The sequence below is a fragment of the Rhynchophorus ferrugineus genome, unplaced genomic scaffold, assembly GCF_030347505.1.
Source record: "Rhynchophorus ferrugineus isolate W39M unplaced genomic scaffold, kcgeb_rfMv2 rfM9, whole genome shotgun sequence".
NCBI lineage: Eukaryota > Metazoa > Arthropoda > Insecta > Coleoptera > Curculionidae > Rhynchophorus > Rhynchophorus ferrugineus.
Genome location: NW_027472588.1, coordinates 13246247 through 13265602, shown reverse-complemented (window position 1 = coordinate 13265602; position 19356 = coordinate 13246247). Strand labels below are relative to the sequence as shown.

The 19356-nt window shown below is 31.8% G+C and overlaps 1 protein-coding gene across 50 annotated transcripts in view; it reads right to left on the bottom strand.

The window, feature by feature from the left end:
* LOC143202289 (basement membrane-specific heparan sulfate proteoglycan core protein) overlaps positions 1-19356 on the bottom strand; it is a 698200-nt gene that overhangs the window by 152968 nt on the left and 525876 nt on the right. The window lies entirely within an intron of this gene.

Sequence of the window (19356 nt, the reverse complement as noted above, 5' to 3'; positions counted from 1 at the left end):
AAGCAATCCAAAAAGGTTCGGGGATAGCAAACTTGCTATCTTCTCTGATCTGCCCTTCTAGCAGACTTCCCATCTCCATCAAATGCTTATTTTACAAGATGTTAATTCGGTTTGTACTCCTCTACGGATCTAATGTCTACTTCAAGTTTGTTACATTCAACCAGGTCAAACGGCTTCAAGTTTTCCAAAATAAGCTCCTGAGGAGAATATTAAACGTTCCATGGTTTGTCAGAAATAATAAAATTCATAGGTAAACTGACAGTCCAGAAATCAAGCACTTCATATCTCAATCATTCCACAAACAACAACTCAGCTCAAGTTCTTCTGAAAATGCGCTTGTTCGCGAGCTGGTCGACATGCTGGGAGCTTAGCACCGCGTCACCGCCAAGCTCCCCCCTTTTCCAGGCTGAAACGACCTCATCCGTCGCTACAGTCATAACTTTTACCCCCATACGACGGTACCCAGTTGTGTGTTAACTCAGGTTCGCGAATCAATAGAATCGCCGGGCCCTCGTGCCCAATAACGGCTGCCCGATCAGCGGGTGCCATATCCCCAAATTTAATGCAGTAGCAGTAGCGATCCACAGGAGTCAACTGTGAGGCGGTTTCGGTTTAGTGTATTGGTAAGCCCAGAGGCAGTCCCACATAACCCGGTCCAACCTGTCACTCCAGGACAAGTCTCCGCGACCAGGTATGCGTCATGCATTCCACCGCCTGGATTTTAGGCCAGAACAAAAAAAAACAATTAAATGGAAAGTCCAAGATGGTGGTTAAGACAGACAAACCGTCGGGCTATTTACTCTATTGTGGCATTGGATTTGGCAAAGGAACAACACCTTGTTCGACGGCGACATTTAATTGAGAAAACAAAATGGGAAACGGCGAGAAAACGCCACCTCCATTTCCAGGTTAACGAGCTATCACGGACGGGAGTATTTAGTTTCCCGGATTATTTGCCACTCAGGCCGGATGTCACAGAGCCACTTTGGCGCCGAATTCGACGCGTATCGTGACAAAGCGATACGGGAAGTTAGCTTTGAGTGTCTCGTAACCAAGACATCGTATGTAACGCCGACGTAGATCTAAAAGCCGCGATATTGGCGGCATCTGAACGCCCGCTACCGACACCTGGACGTGTAAAATGGCGCCTGTATTGGAAAATCGCACCGTTTACGTTCAGAATATCAGATTACAAACAGAAGGATAGGTATACGAAGCCGACGGTTGGAAGATATTACATTTTTTCGGACAAGTTTCGTATAAATAAAAACAAATCGAATTTCAAACAAAATCTAATTGATCTTAAATATGACCATAATGTCTTCTCGGTTATCACCTTTAATAAATTATCAAAGATACATTTCGGATAATGATGAAACTTGAGAAAGAAAAAACGAAATATTTAAATGTACACCTAAAGACCGGAAATACGAATAAAACGAAATAAAAATAAAGATAAAACCCACGCATTCTGTTTATTTCAAAAATGTGGAGGTAGAGTATGATATGGTTCATTTCGTCGGACACATATTCGGATCGAGACGTACTTGATATTTGTTGGTTAGGACCACACACTACAACTAAACGCGTGATGCGACATAGGGGCAGCTAAATGGTAATAAAAGATTAAAGTGTGTGACATGTGGCATACAAATAAGTCTTGCGGATGTTGTACTAAGACTATTAAACTTATAAAGCGCAGCTCTGGACGGAATTTGTATTATTGGTATTTTAGCACAATTTACTTCGGTTTGAACATTCAATTACGCACACATTTCTTAGCCGTGCACTAAATGTCTTGCCTCTCCAAATTCACAATATAATTTTAATCCATAAATTGTATCTCTTAAAATATCTGCTTCAAGGGATATGTCTCAAATGCACATTTCTTCAAATAAAATGAATTTAATATTCGTTGATTCGCAATAAATTATTATATTAGAAGTTTCCGTGTATTTTGATCAGCAAAGTGCAAGTGCGATGTAGTAATATAAGTTACTGCTAATAATCTAACCTAACTCTTAAATCGATGGTTTTGGCATTCTTTACATAAAAAAAGTTGTGTCATTGAGTATTATTGAGTTATTCAATGTATATAGATAGCAATCATGAGAAACTCAAAATTACATTTTTAACATTCATTAATTCTGCTGAAGCACATCAGACATTCCTAAGAATTTATAAATGTTTCGATAAAGGACGAATTAGAGTACCAACAAAGTTCAAGGTATAATATTTATGGGACGAAACAACACTCAAATTCTCAAAGAGAGCTTAGTCGTTGATAAATCAACTGACTCTCGTGGCTGAAGAAGAAATGTATGTAGTGTTTTGCAACTGATGATGGAAACTATTATCACTATTATGAGACTTTCAAGCCCAAAGGTCATGGGTTAGTCTAGGAGATCAGTCTATAATGATATCGAAGCGGAATATTCATAACCAAATATCTAAAGACGTGAATAGAACAATTTAAATGACGTGTTGATGAAAAAGGACCGGTAATAGAGTTCTGAATGTTATTGCAGCTTGAATGGGAAGTTCTGAGGTATCCAACGTAATGGGTGCCACACGGTTTCGAACCTCAAAAATTCATCGATGACTGGATAACTATCACGGTATCGCCAGGTTGCCACTAATATGAAAAAAACTTGAAATTTTGTACCTGAGCAACCAACAGCTGTTTATAAGGTAAAATAGGGGGCTTAATCCAAGTCAGCAGCATTTTCAAAAAAGGGTTCTCGTTTTCGAAATATTTAATAAATTCATTATTTTACTATTTTTCACCACCCACGCCATTTATTGAACTGAAAACTATAAATCAGAACTGAAAAGGGAATGAAATGACTTTCTTATGACTTGGGAAGCGTCAAATAATCTCAAATCAATAATTTATTATATATTTATATAATCATAAGATATACAAAACCTAGCCATAATTAATTTTAATGAGCATAATTTAAAAAGATGTTTTAAAATAAAAAGCTCCTGAAGCTTAACCAATTTAACTTGTTATTTCAAGCATCAACGTAAACTCTTTCTGCTGTTTAGTGATCCCAAGTAATCATTTAAGAAATTCCTCGATTGCATATTATAGCTCTTTTATACTTGGTCAAGTCTTCATTTATTATGAGGAATGTTTGAGACCTCTCTTTTTGAATAAGTGAATTAGTCAATAATATTTGACAAACTATTGTCTATTGTTAAACACTTCACCATAAAAGATGCATTAAAGTATGAAGAGCTCATGTATGAATATGTTCAGTTCAGTAAAGTTGTCCATCTTTCCCTAGAGATGCGAACATTTTTGTTATATGTCCGAGACTAATTCGAGAACTTGATAAATCTTCTCGAATTAATCTTATATAATAATTTTATTTATACTTTTTTCATAAATATTTTCTCACAATTTTCATCCACATGATAAAGCATGAATTTAAACAATTTATTGAACAATTGAATTATAAATATTAAGATATTTTATGGTATCGTACCATAAAAACGATATATACCAAATGAAACCGAAAACATTTCGGTTAAACACCTAATCCATTTTTCTTATTACATTTTTGATATAAAAAATACACATTTTTTCCTAAGTGGTACGCTTTTAGATCTGCTTTCTCCTGTATTGTTTATTACATTTCGCTTGTCTGCGTATAAATAATTCACAGCTGAAAAGCCACTAATGTAATATTATTGACATTAGCGGCGGAAAAAAATGTCAGCTTTTATACGGCCTGGATTGAAAGTGGAAGACGTTTTTACGGATTATCGGACAATAACTAAATAAAAAATATATAAAATTAATGAACACAGCTCTTAAAACGATACCATTCCACTTTATAAATTAATATTTCAGGTTACACATAATGTATTGTTGGTCGTATAACTTTTGGTAATTACTTATTTGTTTTAGCAAGTATTAGTAACCATATTTCCCTTTATATTTTTAATGATATTTCAATCATCGTAATGTATTAGCTATAATATATCATGTATATGTTATTACGAATTACCTCACAATCAAATCTAATCAACAAAACTGGAAGAATTTTAAAACATAATTCATAAGCATATGATAACCGACTTAATATAAGCAGTGATATTTTAATTTGCGTTTAGACAATGTAAAATAGGCGATCGCCAGTTGATAGGACTAAAGGGATCCTAGCTTCAACTCCTGCTTTAAGAAATATGTACATTACAGTTAAAATTAAAACATTCTATTTCAAGACTTAGACGGTAAAACATGATCTGTTGGTAAACGTGATTTTTTTGTTCATTTTTCTAATCACAGAAATAAATGCTAGACAAAAATGAATGAATGGCTAGAAAATGCTGGAATATTTATGATAATTTTATGCAGAAATGGTCTGAAAATGTTAGTAACTCAAGTGGAAATAATTCATGCGTGTGTCAGGTCATACGCCGAATTTAAAACATATAGTTGCTTTTATTATTTCATTATCGATTTCGGATATGGTTTAGAGTGATTACGAATAAATAAAAAAAGTGGACGAGAAAAAGTTGAGAAGTTATGAAGAGACGAGGACAGGAAATTTTGTTGTAACATAACATTGAACTTTAACAAATATATATATATATATATATATATATATATATATATATATATAGATAGCTGTAATTCCGAGTTTCCAACGGGATGTTGTCCCATTCTTGCACCAAAACATCCGCCAATTGCTTTCATGATGTTGCAGGTGGAAATCTATTCCTCGATATCTCCTCTAAAACTCCCCATAACTGTTCAATTATCTTGAGGTCTGGTAATTGCGCTGACCAGGTGAGATGTTTAACAATATTTTGATGCTGCATGATTATTTAATTATTGTTTGATATTTATTATTGATTTGCAATATTTTGATGCATAGATAGCATGGACACATTATGATCTTAAAAAATTGAAATATATCTCCAGCATATCAAGGATAAGTCGCATAACCAGGTTTAGTAACTATATACTTTATAGGACCATCTACCACATTTATTATCAACCATCATTATTTAAGTGTACTATCGATATTTCAGTTTACAACTAAAAGTTCGATACTCTCAGCTACAATTATTGATACTTTTTCTAATATCGAAACATATACCGAAATATATCGGGCAAAAAATAGCGGCGAATTTTTTGAAAAAAAAGCATCTATATATCAATATCCTTATTATAGCTATATCACAACAACAAAACAATATGAGAATTACATAATCATGTGAAGCCATAGAAACTCGACCTGATCATTATTGACTATTACAACAACTGCCTCTGAGATACTTGTTTGAAAAAAATACCGAAAATTATAACGATATATCGGCGAATTAACAAAAATATCGATATATGAGAATTATATATTCGTGTTAAGTCATTGAAACTCGACTTAATCATTATTTGCTATTTTACGTTAATGAAAGCTTTTTCACGCAATCTTTACGTCGCTATAATATCGGCTTATCATTGTCAATAATACATTACAAATAAAGTTCGTCCGAAGTTCGAAAAGCAAATTTAGTTATGGTTTATATTGTTTAGTAAAGCAGTACAAGTAGTAATTTAGCAAATAAACGCGCCAATTTTGCTGTAATCTTAGATATTTTAGAATCATATATCATGAAATATATTTTGTTAAACAATTTATTTGTTGTATTAATATTTATCTTTCATCATTTTTACAGTAAAAATATACTTTAAAAGTACTACTATTTTCTTGTATTACTGTAACATATGTAAATGTGTTAATAATGACACATTTTACAATGTTGACTGGATTTGTCATAATAAAATATTCACGGAGTAATTTTTTTTAGGAAAGTTAACTTTAATTCCTTGCATGTTATTAAAATGCTATTATATTTGAAACTAGTTATCCTTAGGTCATCAAAAAATCGCGTATTTTTGATTGAAATCACTAATTGGATGTTATTGATGTAAATAAATCCTAACAAAAAGTTAATGTTAATGTCCGTTGGGTTCGCTAGTATAATACTATTTTGATTTACTATCATACAATGGCTCATTTCACATTATTTTTCGAACTAAATACAACATTGCAGTAATATCTAATATTTTCGCAGGACCTGAAATGAAAAGTCTAGAAGATTTTTTTTCGTTCAAGTGCACTTAAGTTTATTCGTAAAAGAGAAACTGTCGTGTATCCTGTATGAGCTATCAGAACAACTGACCAGCACTGTCAATGAGTAAATAAATATGAAATCTAAATATAATATTTTATAGTGTGAATTTCGTTATTCGGTTGCCATATTCCGTATTAGTTTAGACATATAATATAATATATGGATTTGTGTTAAATAGTATAACTAATAGTGCCTTCGTGTTTTTTTTGTGGGAGGCCATGAGTTAAGGGTTTCAAATTAAAGCTTTCGTTCATATTAATATGAATAGTAGAATAGGTTCGGCAGTAATGTTTACATTCAATTATTGTTACTCGTTCCAAAAGTCGCCACTTATTTTGGATACCTAATACTTTTTGCAAACCATCCCCAGACTGTAGGTTCTGGGCACAAACATTCCAGTTCCTGGTGTAACGCCATTAAGGGTGAACTGAAGTTGCTGTAAACTAATGTGTCTATTGGAAATTTAGCAGAAACTTGTAGTTCATAGTGTACCGCCACCAAAAGGTCAGAGTCATAACATATGTGGGATGCCTAAACATATCGGTTACCACCGAAATTTGGGTAAAAGCAGTATTATTCAGAAGATCATTAAATACAAAATGACGGACAAAGACCTTGTTAGCTGACGCAGTCGATTTATTAAGTCACCGCCCGTCACCACCGGTCCCGTAAAATTATTTTTGAAGCAAAATGAAAGTCCTTATTTTAAAAACTTAACTTTCCATAATTTCTATATATAACTTCACTTCATATCCTGTTTTATTTTAGTCCTCATATCTCATAGAGAAACAATCTACATAGTTACGGTATATGTACAGTGGATTTAGTCATATTTACATACATACACATGTTTCTGAAATACTGTCTTCGAAAGGTGAATCATAGAATGTTTAAATTGAATCGAGAATGCTATAGTATCAGAATTTAATATGTTACGTGATGTGACAAATATCCAAATTATTTATAGCTTTATTTGATGTTAAATAATTCATTATAATAATGTAATATTTATTATCGATAGACTGGTTTGCCATTATAAAAAAACTACAACCCACGATCGGATGGTTTTACGTGACCCTTTTGTCTGGTTGAAATCAAGACGGTTTCACTGATAGTTCCAAATTTCTTTACATCGTGTAATTAGTAATGTGAGCACATCTTGCCACGTAATAAATTCCCATTAAATTTACATATTTAAAGTAAATGTTCAACTTGCTAGACTATCAGACTTACGTAATGAGGCCAGACGATTTTCTGTCTGCAAAACTTGGGCGGTATAAGGAATGTGAATTAATTTTAAGGGATATTAATTTTGCAAGAAATTTACTGGTAAAAATTGTGTATTTTATTACTAAGTAATGTACATTGTTGGAGATTGCTATCTTTACGTAATATATCTTGGAATAGAGCATTGTTAGACCAAGTTTCAAAGTTTATTAAAAAAAAGCGACAAAAAGCTGATCCATGCAGCTGATAAAAAGCTATTTTATGCAGAATTATTTATTATTAATCGGATAAATCCATAATACTTTCATATAATCATCCTCAATAAAATGATGAGACATTTCCAAATAATTGCAAACAGATAATACCAAATACGCACTGTATAATGAGTTGTTGGGCGTAAAAAGCTGGTGCAGATATATGAAAACATCTTAAACATCTTTATAGTTTTCCCAAGCTGGTATTATTATTTCAGAACAGTTCCTTTAAGAACTAATTCTATATCCCCTCAGAAAAATATGGCACATGATGTTTGCAAGTGAAGGTTTCATTGGATCTTTTAGGTTAATTTAAAGTTTTCATTATTTTGAAAGAAATTAGCAGCAGAGAATATAAAAATGCGTTTATGAATTTAGCAAGCCGTAAGGTATAATACAGGAGCAAAGTATTCTAATTTTATAGCATTTACTTTCGTCGAACAAATGAACATTTTCGTTTTTCTGTTGTTTGGTTTACATGTTTTAACAATTGTTAACAAACACGTTTCAATTTTCACTGAGAGATCAAGAACGAGAAGCGTATATTATATAAACAAATACTAAGACCACTTGTTCACAAGATTTTCCGATTTCCATCAAATAAAACTCAAGAACTACGTCTACACTAAAGCATCCGGACTTGTAAATTCGCATGATATCATAAGACGTCACAAAAGGGAAATATATATGAAATGCAAATCTTAGTTTCAGTTAATTGTTAGAATGTTAAGATAGGTAAATATTCATGATTGGTTTACTACATTAATTTTAATAAATAAATTGAAGATTAACTAGCTAGTGCACATATATAACTCCTAATATATATGTGTTATAACTCCTAATATACTCAAAGCTAGTGGGGTGTAATTTATTGAAGCAATTTTATTAAGAAATCCCAACAACACTTTAAATTTTAGATTGCCTGACTAATGGGGTGCGAACAACTATTTATCAGCCGTAATATTTACATTGCACTCACCTTGGTTTACTTCATTTATTTTATTCTTTGACTTCATTAAAATTCTCACAGCCGTTTATTTCTGTTAAATTATTTGCACTTCAAGTTAACTGTTATTTAAGTACTAATTTGCAAATGTTAAAGTATGATTAATATGCGTCGGTGATTCTTTACCTGATCTTACTAACAATATCAGGTGTTCTGTAATGAGATACTTTAACCGACTACTAATAACTTGTTTGAAAGAAAGTCACGTTAGTGCATCTATTAAGACAGCAGTCGATACTGGGTGGTCTTTACACACAAAACAGTCTCCAATACTGACTAAAATAGTTTTTTGACAATTTTAATGGATGATATGATCTGTCCATTAATGATTTAAATTGACATTATGTTAATTCAAATAATTAAGGATTACGCGATTTAGTTTACGATCTGTATAATAATGATTTAAATAAAAATTATATTGATGAATAATATCGATGACTAAACATGATAAATTCTTATTAATATAAGACTTCGTGATAAGTATCGGGTTTAGTTCAGATTTTTTTTTTGGATTTTCCAGCAAATTTATTTCACATAAATAGCCGTCACCGAACAATCTCGAAACACTGACAATATTAATAAGTAAAATTCTCGTTCTAGTCAATCTGGATTTAATCCACTTAATGGTAGATTGTAGAATTTCAAAGTCAACGTCTGATCAGTTATCCTAAAATAACACCACCTGCTTTAAATCAATGTGTTATTTTGGCCTCTTGTTGATATATAATATCTTAATATGGTAAGCGAATGCAGAGCAAAGAAAAACGCATAAAACTGTTGAAACCAGGAATACATTAATTACATCTTTAACTGATTTGGATGTGAAAAAGTTTCTTGAATGAAAACATGACACCGGAGCGAGATTTATTCATAAGTAAAAGAAATAATTAATGTCACAACCATTGGAAAATTACATGATTTATTGCTATCATATTTAGCACCTTATGTCGCCTTGCCACATTCCAACTATGAAAAAGATCTTAGCGGATTGATATTGTTAAAATAAAGGTTGGTTAACTCGTCTTATAGTCCTCATATGTTCAGTATATATGTTACTTATAAAAAAAAGGTCTATAATATTTTCCACTAAAAGTCTGTCATTTTAATATCAAGAAGTGCAGCAATATCTTTAGTTTCTATTCATTATAATATCGATGAATCTATAACTATTTCTCTTGGATGGTATTATGTTTTTAACACTATAATTAATAGCATTGACATCGTCTGTTTCAGCTGCTAATATAGAATGTTTACTGAGCCACTGGTGACCTTTGTTGCCCCGTATAGTATTTCGAAAAACTTAAAATTAATAACTAAATCAATTAATCTATAGCTACTGAGATTTTACAAACATATTTTTACAGCATTCGTTGGCAATATATGTTGTGTGAATTGATTGGTTGCTATTTTTCTATTATCCAATTATCAACAATTATTTTACCAAACATTCTGTGGATATACCTTGTTGTATTTGAACACTCATATTCCTATAAATTAATTGAAACATCAAGTTATTTGGAATTGATTCGTTCTTTGACTGCGCAATGGGCGGATATACTTTAGAAGTGGCTGTGGTATTTAAATGCCTTAGTTATTATTTATAAGTCCTACATTAGATTTTTAGATTCTAAATTAAGGTCTTGTATTTAATCCATTTAATCAAATTTCATGGTGGTTTCATTCGTATTCAATATAGCGTTGACATTAGCTGCTGACTTGTGTTTTCACATTGTACTATAGTTGCTATATCTGCAGAAATATATTTTCTGTAGACCATTACTTCTTGTTAAATAAATATATATTTTTTGGCATTTCATCGAGAACTCTATCATATCAGCTGTATCCAAAATATGGAGAAAATATTTGGTTTGCTCACACGTTGACCAGAATACAATTATAACCATGACTAGTTGTAAAAGCGAGAACTGAAAGTCAGTCAGTTTTTGGTCTTATGATTTGTTTTTAAATCTTACAATATGTTTTGTATATATTTGCTTATTTCTGTTTTTATGTATAATTTCAACGAAATCTATTTATATAATGCAGTTTTTATAAAAAATACAGTACAATAGAAAACTTGTTCAGTCCATATTAGAAACTCCAAAAATAATCAGAAGTAATCTATTATTCAAGTAAATTGAGAAGTCCGAAAACAGAAAATAATAACATGTCTTTTGCCAAAGATTTTTTTGAAACAGACGTATCTGTGCCTTCAACTTCAAGCAGTTATATTTATAAGTGAGTATCTTTTGTTTATTACATTCCAACGTTATTTACATGTCTCTTTATTATTCTGCTATTGTTACAGCATTGTGTTATCTAAATGTTATTTAACGGCTAATTGCCAAGAATGTATTTCAATTCATTATTGAATGAATGCCTATTTATTTATTTCTTTATTTTCATTTTTTATGTTAAATGTTGTTGAAATGAAGCACTATGTCTCTATATTTCTATGGTGTTGAACTGCGGAGTTGTACAGTCCACGTTAATAGAAATATGCCATATAAAAATTTCAAAAAAAGATATTACGAGTTATTGTTGATGCTCCATGGTATATTTCTAACAACAATCTGCATAATGACCTGAAGGTAGAAACTGTCGATAATGTTACCAAGGTCTATGCCCAAAGACATGAACAGAGGCTCTGCTCTATCAGCACATCAATACTAAGGTTCTGCAGTTCCTAGATAATAATGCCTTAGTCAGAATATTAAAGAGAGTAAAACTATTTGATCTAGCTCAGTGAAGTTATAAGTAAAATCATCAGTGCACATGAAAAACAATGACAGAAACATATCATAGTATAAGTACTCAGTAATTTTAAAACCGCAGCAAGCTATGATAAAAACAATAGCCTATCAGAATTAATTTACTAGATCGATATAATAAATAAATGAAAAAATAAATAAAAAGTGTTTTTATGTCAGTGGCAACCCACCAAGTTGGAACAATGAATTAGGAACAATATGAAGGACAAATATTCATTTTTGTTTAAATAGATGACAAATACAAAAATATGATTTTATACTGGAAAGTCTATTCATACCGAATTTTTTGTACCATGCTGCTGCGTTATGTAACATATACATGAAATAAAAAATAATCTATTCATACTGGGAAACCGTAAATCACAAAAACAAAAACGTGTGCCAATTAAAATTTGATCTCAACAAAATGAAATACCGTCAATATGCAATTTATAACTCTTTCGGGACTGGTTGGCCAATTGAATAATGTCTTTGATAACGGGACGATTTCACGCATTAACAGTAATTATCAGCTAATTCGATACGCTCTTATTAATTATTGCCATGGCCCGTTGACAGCCAGTTCGATTTGAAATGCGTTACGCATATTTAACGCGATAAAACTCCAAAATTTATATTGTAAACAACATTTTACAATGTACAGTTTATTTAGTACGGATCGAGTTGATATTTATCGAAATTAAATAGCCGACGTTCCGAATTTAACCGAATTAGTTGTAATGGTTTATTGCACCGACGTGAATTTTCTAAAAATATTTATGTAAACATATATCGCCGTTACATGCGAAATTAATTATTTGATATGTATTAAAAATACAAAGTTCACGGTCAAATTAATATCAAATTTAATTATGGTTCTTTCGAAGTCGAAATAATACCTGCTCTGAAATTATTATCATTTTCTGCTCTGAATATTAATTTAAAAAAAAACAAAAAAAACAGGTGAAGTGACTCATCAGTATGAATCAGCGTTATTTATTTAGTCATTACTATTAATACTACTTTTTAATAATATTGATATATTTTTATACTTATGCATTGCTACAATATATATTAATCAAAATATTATCCATAATTTTCTCACTTTCTGACAACACGATGATACCCTGTAGAAATACCGATGTTGGTTTGGAAGTTATCCAACCATCGATCTTTAGGGTAAATGATGTGACTCGGTGAATGGAGGTAAACCGAAATGAAACAGTGGTGTTTACATTATGTGACCGTTATTTATTGGCTATATAAAAATGTGAAAAATACAAATGATAAAACGGATGCAGCGGTGTTACCTGGAGACGAGGCTTGGGCAGTCGATGGTAGCACGTCTAAACCAAACGATGCTTGAGCACTGAATGACCGAAATACCCTTCAATAACATCCCAGATAAACGTCTCGGGTTGCCGCCAGCTATTCATTATCGGGTTCTAGTTGGCGCTGCTGGCACCCCGCCCGTGTTCAACATCTGGGATTATATTTCTGGGTATTTTGTAGACCGTTATTCCACGATGTAAAATTTGACATGCCTCAAGGTCGCAACAGATCCATTTTCGCATTTCACTATTTCAACATTTTGATCAGCTAACTAAGCAGTTCCTTAGTCCTCACCTCCTAAAAGTCTCCTTTTACCAAATATGGGTTTATCTTGACTGCACCTAGAGTTTGACGAGGGCTTTGCATTCAACCTACCGACTGGCAAGTGACTAGCTTACAAATCATCCCAGAAGGCGTCCGGTCTTATCCAGCCTGGTTACTGGCGTGACTGAGATCATCTTCCTTGTCGGTTCCTGTGTTATTTTTCTCATAATGTTCATGAATGTTTAGTGATTTGGTTTGCAACTTCCAGAATTTCAGCTCCAGAATTTTGGTCGCGGCCTTCATTTTTGACATGAAAATATTCTATAGTACTGGGGCTTGTGTGGAATCTTGGCATCTGCCTTGTGACTGAAGAATTTTTTCCAACGTTAACTTGAAAGAATCCAAAATAATGAAAAATAATATTAAAAAATTCTCGAATAACCGTAAGCGGATGATCAGGTGTTCGGGTATATCTGCTTGGATGGTTTTGTATATAAGAAAATAGTACCAGGCTTTGTAAAATTTTTTGGTTAAGTCTAGAAAACCCGTAGAAAATTTTTCATTGCATTTGGATTTTCAGCAAACACATAAATCATCTGTGGGCCATCCAGAAAATGCCTCTCATCGCCACTATCATAAAGTTCTTCTCTTATTGGCTGGCAATCAATGAAACTGAGATATTGAAACTATTAGAAATGACATTTTCAGCCAGTTGATGTGAAGACCACTTTCCCTCCTGGGATCCACCCCATCTTCGTTCCTTGCCATTGGCATCAAAATCATCAATTTTAAATCATTAATCCAAAACAAACAATATATGCAGATATATCATGCAGAGAAATGTCAAAACCATCAACTATTGATTTGATTTGATATTATTATTATATTTTAATTGCTAGGTTAAGTTGTTTAAAAGTTGCTACTTCGCCTTATCACCATTAAATATCGCTGATTATTTGACAATAATTTTTTAATAAAAGATCTGCTTTTTGTTGAGTAAAAGAGATTTAATAGAGAACTAACTTGTTTGCAAATTCGGTGTGAAAATAGTGAAAGTGAAACTTTATTCGTCTACTTTTTTTAAGGGCCAAGTTTTTATCGTATTATCTATGTCAACATTCCCGTTCCTGGTGTAACGCCATTAAGGGTGAACTGAAGTTGCTGTAAACTAATGTGTCTATTGGAAATTTGGCAGAAACTTGTAGTTCATAGTGTACCGCCACCAAAAGCTCAGAGTCACAACCTATTAAATTGTGGGATGCCTAAACATGTCGAAAAAAGCAGAAAAGTTACATATAGGTTACCACCGAAATTTGGGTAAAAGCAGTATTATTCAGAAGATCATTAAATACAAACTGACGGACAAAGACCTTGTTAGTTGACGCAGTCGATTTATTAAGTCACTACCCCGGTCCCGTAAAATTATTTTTGAAGCAAAATGAAAGTCCTTATTTTAAAAACTTAACTTTCCATAATTTCTATATATAACTTCACTTCATATCCTGTTTTATTTTAGTCCTCATATCTCATAGAGAAACAATCTACATAGTTACGGTATATGTACAGTGGATTTAGTCATATTTACATACATACACATGTTTCTGAAATACTGTCTTCGAAAGGTGAATCATAGAATGTTTAAATTGAATCGAGAATGCTATAGTATCAGAATTTAATATGTTACGTGATGTGACAAATATCCAAATTATTTATAGCTTTATTTAATGCTAATTCATTATAATATTGTAATATTTATTATCGATAGACTGGTTTGCAATTATAAAAAAAACTACAACCCACGATCGGATGGTTTTACGTGACCCTTTTGTCTGGTTGAAATCAAGACGGTTTCACTGATAGTTCCAAATTTCTTTACATCGTGTAATTAGTAATGTGAGCACATCTTGCCACGTAATAAATTCCCATTAAATTTACATATTTAAAGTAAATGTTCAACTTGCTAGACTATCAGACTTACGTAATGAGACCAGACGATTTTCTGTCTGCTCATTAATTTCGATAAATTTCCAATCTATATTATCTTTAGGGTTGGCCGACTATATTAATATAACCGGCTTTGGATTCCACCTAAAAATTCCGTCTCAAGCTTCACAAGACAAGTTAGCAACTCTGGTTCAGTCATCATCAATAGCGCCGTCTAGTACTATATGGAAAACATTTATTTTCCGAGAGCACAGTCTTATGTCAACTCGTTTTATTTATATATATATATATATATATATATATATATATGTTTCTGCATTGCTAGCTTCATATAGTACTGGTTTCCAGAAGCCCAGGAATTAAAGACAAGAAAATGACTGTATCGTAGCTAGCAAAGTTCCTACATTTGATCTTGTGTTTATACTTTCATCTGTAACTAGGCTGACGCTCTCGTATTGAATGGCCCTCTTTAAACAATAACGTCAAATAATTTCATTCAATGCTTTGTTAGTGCCACTTCAATAAAAAAATGCATGTTAACTTGTTCAAAGCGATATAAATTATGAGAACCTTCTTAGACCTAATTAAATTATACGTGTTCTTTTTTCGTTGCAAAATCTTAACAAGATTTGTCCGTCCAGTAAAAGTAACTTTTTTCAATGAAATTAAAGCAGGAATTAAAAGGGTATACTGAAACTTTTCTTCAAATGTATATTTAACATTCGCCTGAACACGAATGAATCCAAACCGTAGAGAGCGCAACTTTGAAGAAGTAATATATATTTTCCTTCGTAATTATAACAGATTTATTATTCAAACGTTTTCTTTCTCTTTTTATTCCCGATTTCGTTCGACAACTATGTATACGGTTGTGTTTATAAACTAGTTATAGTGGAAATTTTAAATGATACTATATTTAGAGCTCTTTAATTTTCCGTTTAATTAGAAGGAATTTTAACGAAATGCCATAATGTCGTTTCTGTATCTTTATCGTTAATTTACGCTAACATTTAAAGCCCTATAAATTATCAATAGAAATGCTTGTTGGAGAGGTAGTTAAAAATCAACTAGGATTCTGATAAAATCAGTTATTTCGTGTCTTCTACACTTGATTACGTCATTCGGTTCTGATCTAATGCGTATCTTGAATATTTTACGTGATGTAATATACTAATATGAATCCCAAGTAATGAATCACTATTATGCATTTTATGTTAAACTGTGGTAGGCAAATAAAATAAATTGTTATAAATGTAAATAAATTACTGTTACTAGAGTGTTTATGAGTCTTACAATATCATAGTTTATATACAACATATTATAATCTGTTACACGTGTGTGTATGATAAGCCCTATATTACACAACATTTCTTACATAGATATTCATTCAGAAAACCTTGATGATTTTATTTTGTTGCTTTTAATCAGAAATATGGTTATACCATAATTTGATTTTTCAGGAGAGATTATTAACAAAAGTACATTATGGTATCTCGACCTCTTTAAGCTAATGTCTTAATAAATAATTAAAAATATAAAGCATATTATTTTGACATCATATTGACAAACTAGTGGCGAAAAACTAGGATCCAGAGTTGATCCAAATGAGGTCAATATTGAAGCTGTTGACCAGGTTGAACTAGCAACATTTAAGAATAAATTGATCTAATATCTAAAGGCGCTTTGGCAGAGGTCAGTTGAAATTTGCAGGGAAAGAGAAACGCAGGTACAAGGATATTTTTTTATATACAATGGAAGATCATACAGGCTCTGTAATGCGCTAATTGGATTCAGGCCAGAACAGTGACAGTTTATTTTTGACACGAATAGAAGTGATAACATGAAAGACTATATATTTAAAACTACCTTAAACTACTATACTACTATTATTTTAAAATTAGTGAAATATTTACTACAAAATATTATGAAAATCATTTAAACAAGTTTTAATATTTCACTACTTGTTTGCCAATTTGCAGAATAACTCAACGGGTATTTTATTTAGCGTGATATCTGACTGAATAGCTTCGTAGAACAATCACACAAAAATATTTAGAGCAATTAACATAAATACAACAGCCGAGACTCCATTTAAACAAAACCAACTCTGAGGTATACGTTTCACTTTACTATTATTGCTATTATACTGTCTACAAGAAATAATTTAGGTCGCATGTGTTTAAAAATACTTCCTTCGTATTGTGAATAACTGCTGATTTATAATTATCCTTATGAACAATGTAAATTTATGATTCATTATTAAGTGCATTTTCTTAAAGCTCAGAAAAATGTCCTGCTTAACGAGCAAAATGAACTTCAGGGAAATGTTAACGATAATATCATCTCTCAAAGGATAACCTATTCTCGGTATCATTTCTATTAATATTTTATCAATCTCTGCTCACATAACAAAGCAGTTATTACAATAACGTTTACCAATATAAGAGTGGGCGCTCCAAGAATTGATAGTTTGTTTTTAAATAAACATTGAAATTCGCTAAACGGCCACCAAAGTCCCCGTCTAAGTTAATTTTATTAACGGTGGGAACAAAAAACTTTTATTTACTTGCATAAATAGCAAAATATTTCAAGTAATGATGCTCGATGATTTATTTAACAATGAAATAGTTTAAAATGGAGTTGGATAAAGTTCATGGCACCTGTGCTCATTTTGTTAGCAATTATTTGCAATTGGTTTAATGGGATTAGACGTGGGAGTATATACACAAAAGATGAACGTCAGTCAGGATATGGTTTTCACGCCATAGGAAAAAAACAAAAAAAATACCTAAAATAATTCGTTATTTCTTTAACTTTATTGAGACAAGCGTTATTCAAACATTTTCTTCATTATGAAAGTTTTTGAAAAAAGATTATGTGTTTTTGGAAAATGAACAAGGTAGCTCTGTCCGAAATATTGCAATATAAAATATTTAATCGAGATATTGAAGAATTTTTTTTAGTTTTTTTTTTAATATGAAAATAGATTTCTTTAACTTAAATATTCTTTATTCTCATCGTCAATATTTTCTGATGTTTAGATAGAGCCATGATGAAGAAATCCTGCTTTTAATTGTTAGTTGTCAGCATTTAAAAATCTACAGAACTATGAGACCTTCAATTTTTTGCGGCTATCCTAGCATCATGTGACTTTTACTTGATCTTTGAGGAACAAAAAAGATTTATGGCACTGTTTTGAATAATTGAAGGACGCATTCATCATATTGCAGTAAATTTGCATACTGCAGTAAAATTGCACAGTATTAAGAGGGTGTATAAACTGCACTATATAATGCGATGGAAGATAGCGATTAATGGCAGTAAAAATGATCAAGGTCGATGAGGAAATATTTCAACGATTTCACGCTTTCTTTACATTAATTTGGCGATATTTCCATGAGGACGGTATTCACTGCTATCGCCAAATTAATGTAAAGAATACCGTCCTCATGGAAATATATATATATATATATATGTATGTATGTATGATAAGCCCTATATCTATAAGCCTAATATATATATATATATTTGTTCCGATATACCAAAAAGGAGATAGTAAAAATTGTAAAAAAATATGCGTAGATAAGATTTTTGCATTACGTCAGTCGGAGGAACGTCATTTCTCTATCTAATCTGAATATCGATATAGATGTTGCGACTTTGCGCATTCTTAAGATATAATTCACATTGCAGGGAAATATTACTTGACAATTAATGAAAAAATTACCAAAGTATTGAAAACTAATGGTTCTTCTCCTATTGTAAATCTTATCAGCATCAAGTTACATAAAGTGCAAGCACTCAAGTATCTGCGATCAGTAACATAGGAAAAGTTGCATCTACGTCTGAAGTAACAAGCCGAAATGGCCAAGTCGAAGTAACTTTCGCTTCTCAACGATGATACACATGAAAAAGAGGAAATATTATAATCAAGACTGATGAGAACTCTCTAATCTTCTGAAAGAAGACTTGGGACACTGTTATAGCCTGTAATCTGTAAGCTTTACCTTTTTAAAAACCAATTTTATACGTTTATCTCCGAGATTGTATTAGAAATGTAACTTCATTTACGCTTTTACTTAATATACTTTATACTTTTTAGCTTAATATACGTCAATCAGTGCCCAGTTAGGGAATAAGTCCAGAGACAGATGTGAATAGTTTGGACAGCAATGGTTGTTCGCATGAAAGGTGAAGGAATCTCTGATGGTTCAAGATAATTTAGATCACCCTAAAAAATATTGACCGACGCTAGAGTAGTTGTTATGCCCAATCATCAACAGAGACAAGACTTGCTGAAGAATATTCGAAGCTCTGACGAGACTGACAGAGATGATGAACGATTAATGATATATTTAAATAATATTAGCTAAAACTATAGACTGGAAATATATAACTGGTTATAGTTTACACCTATTTCACGAAA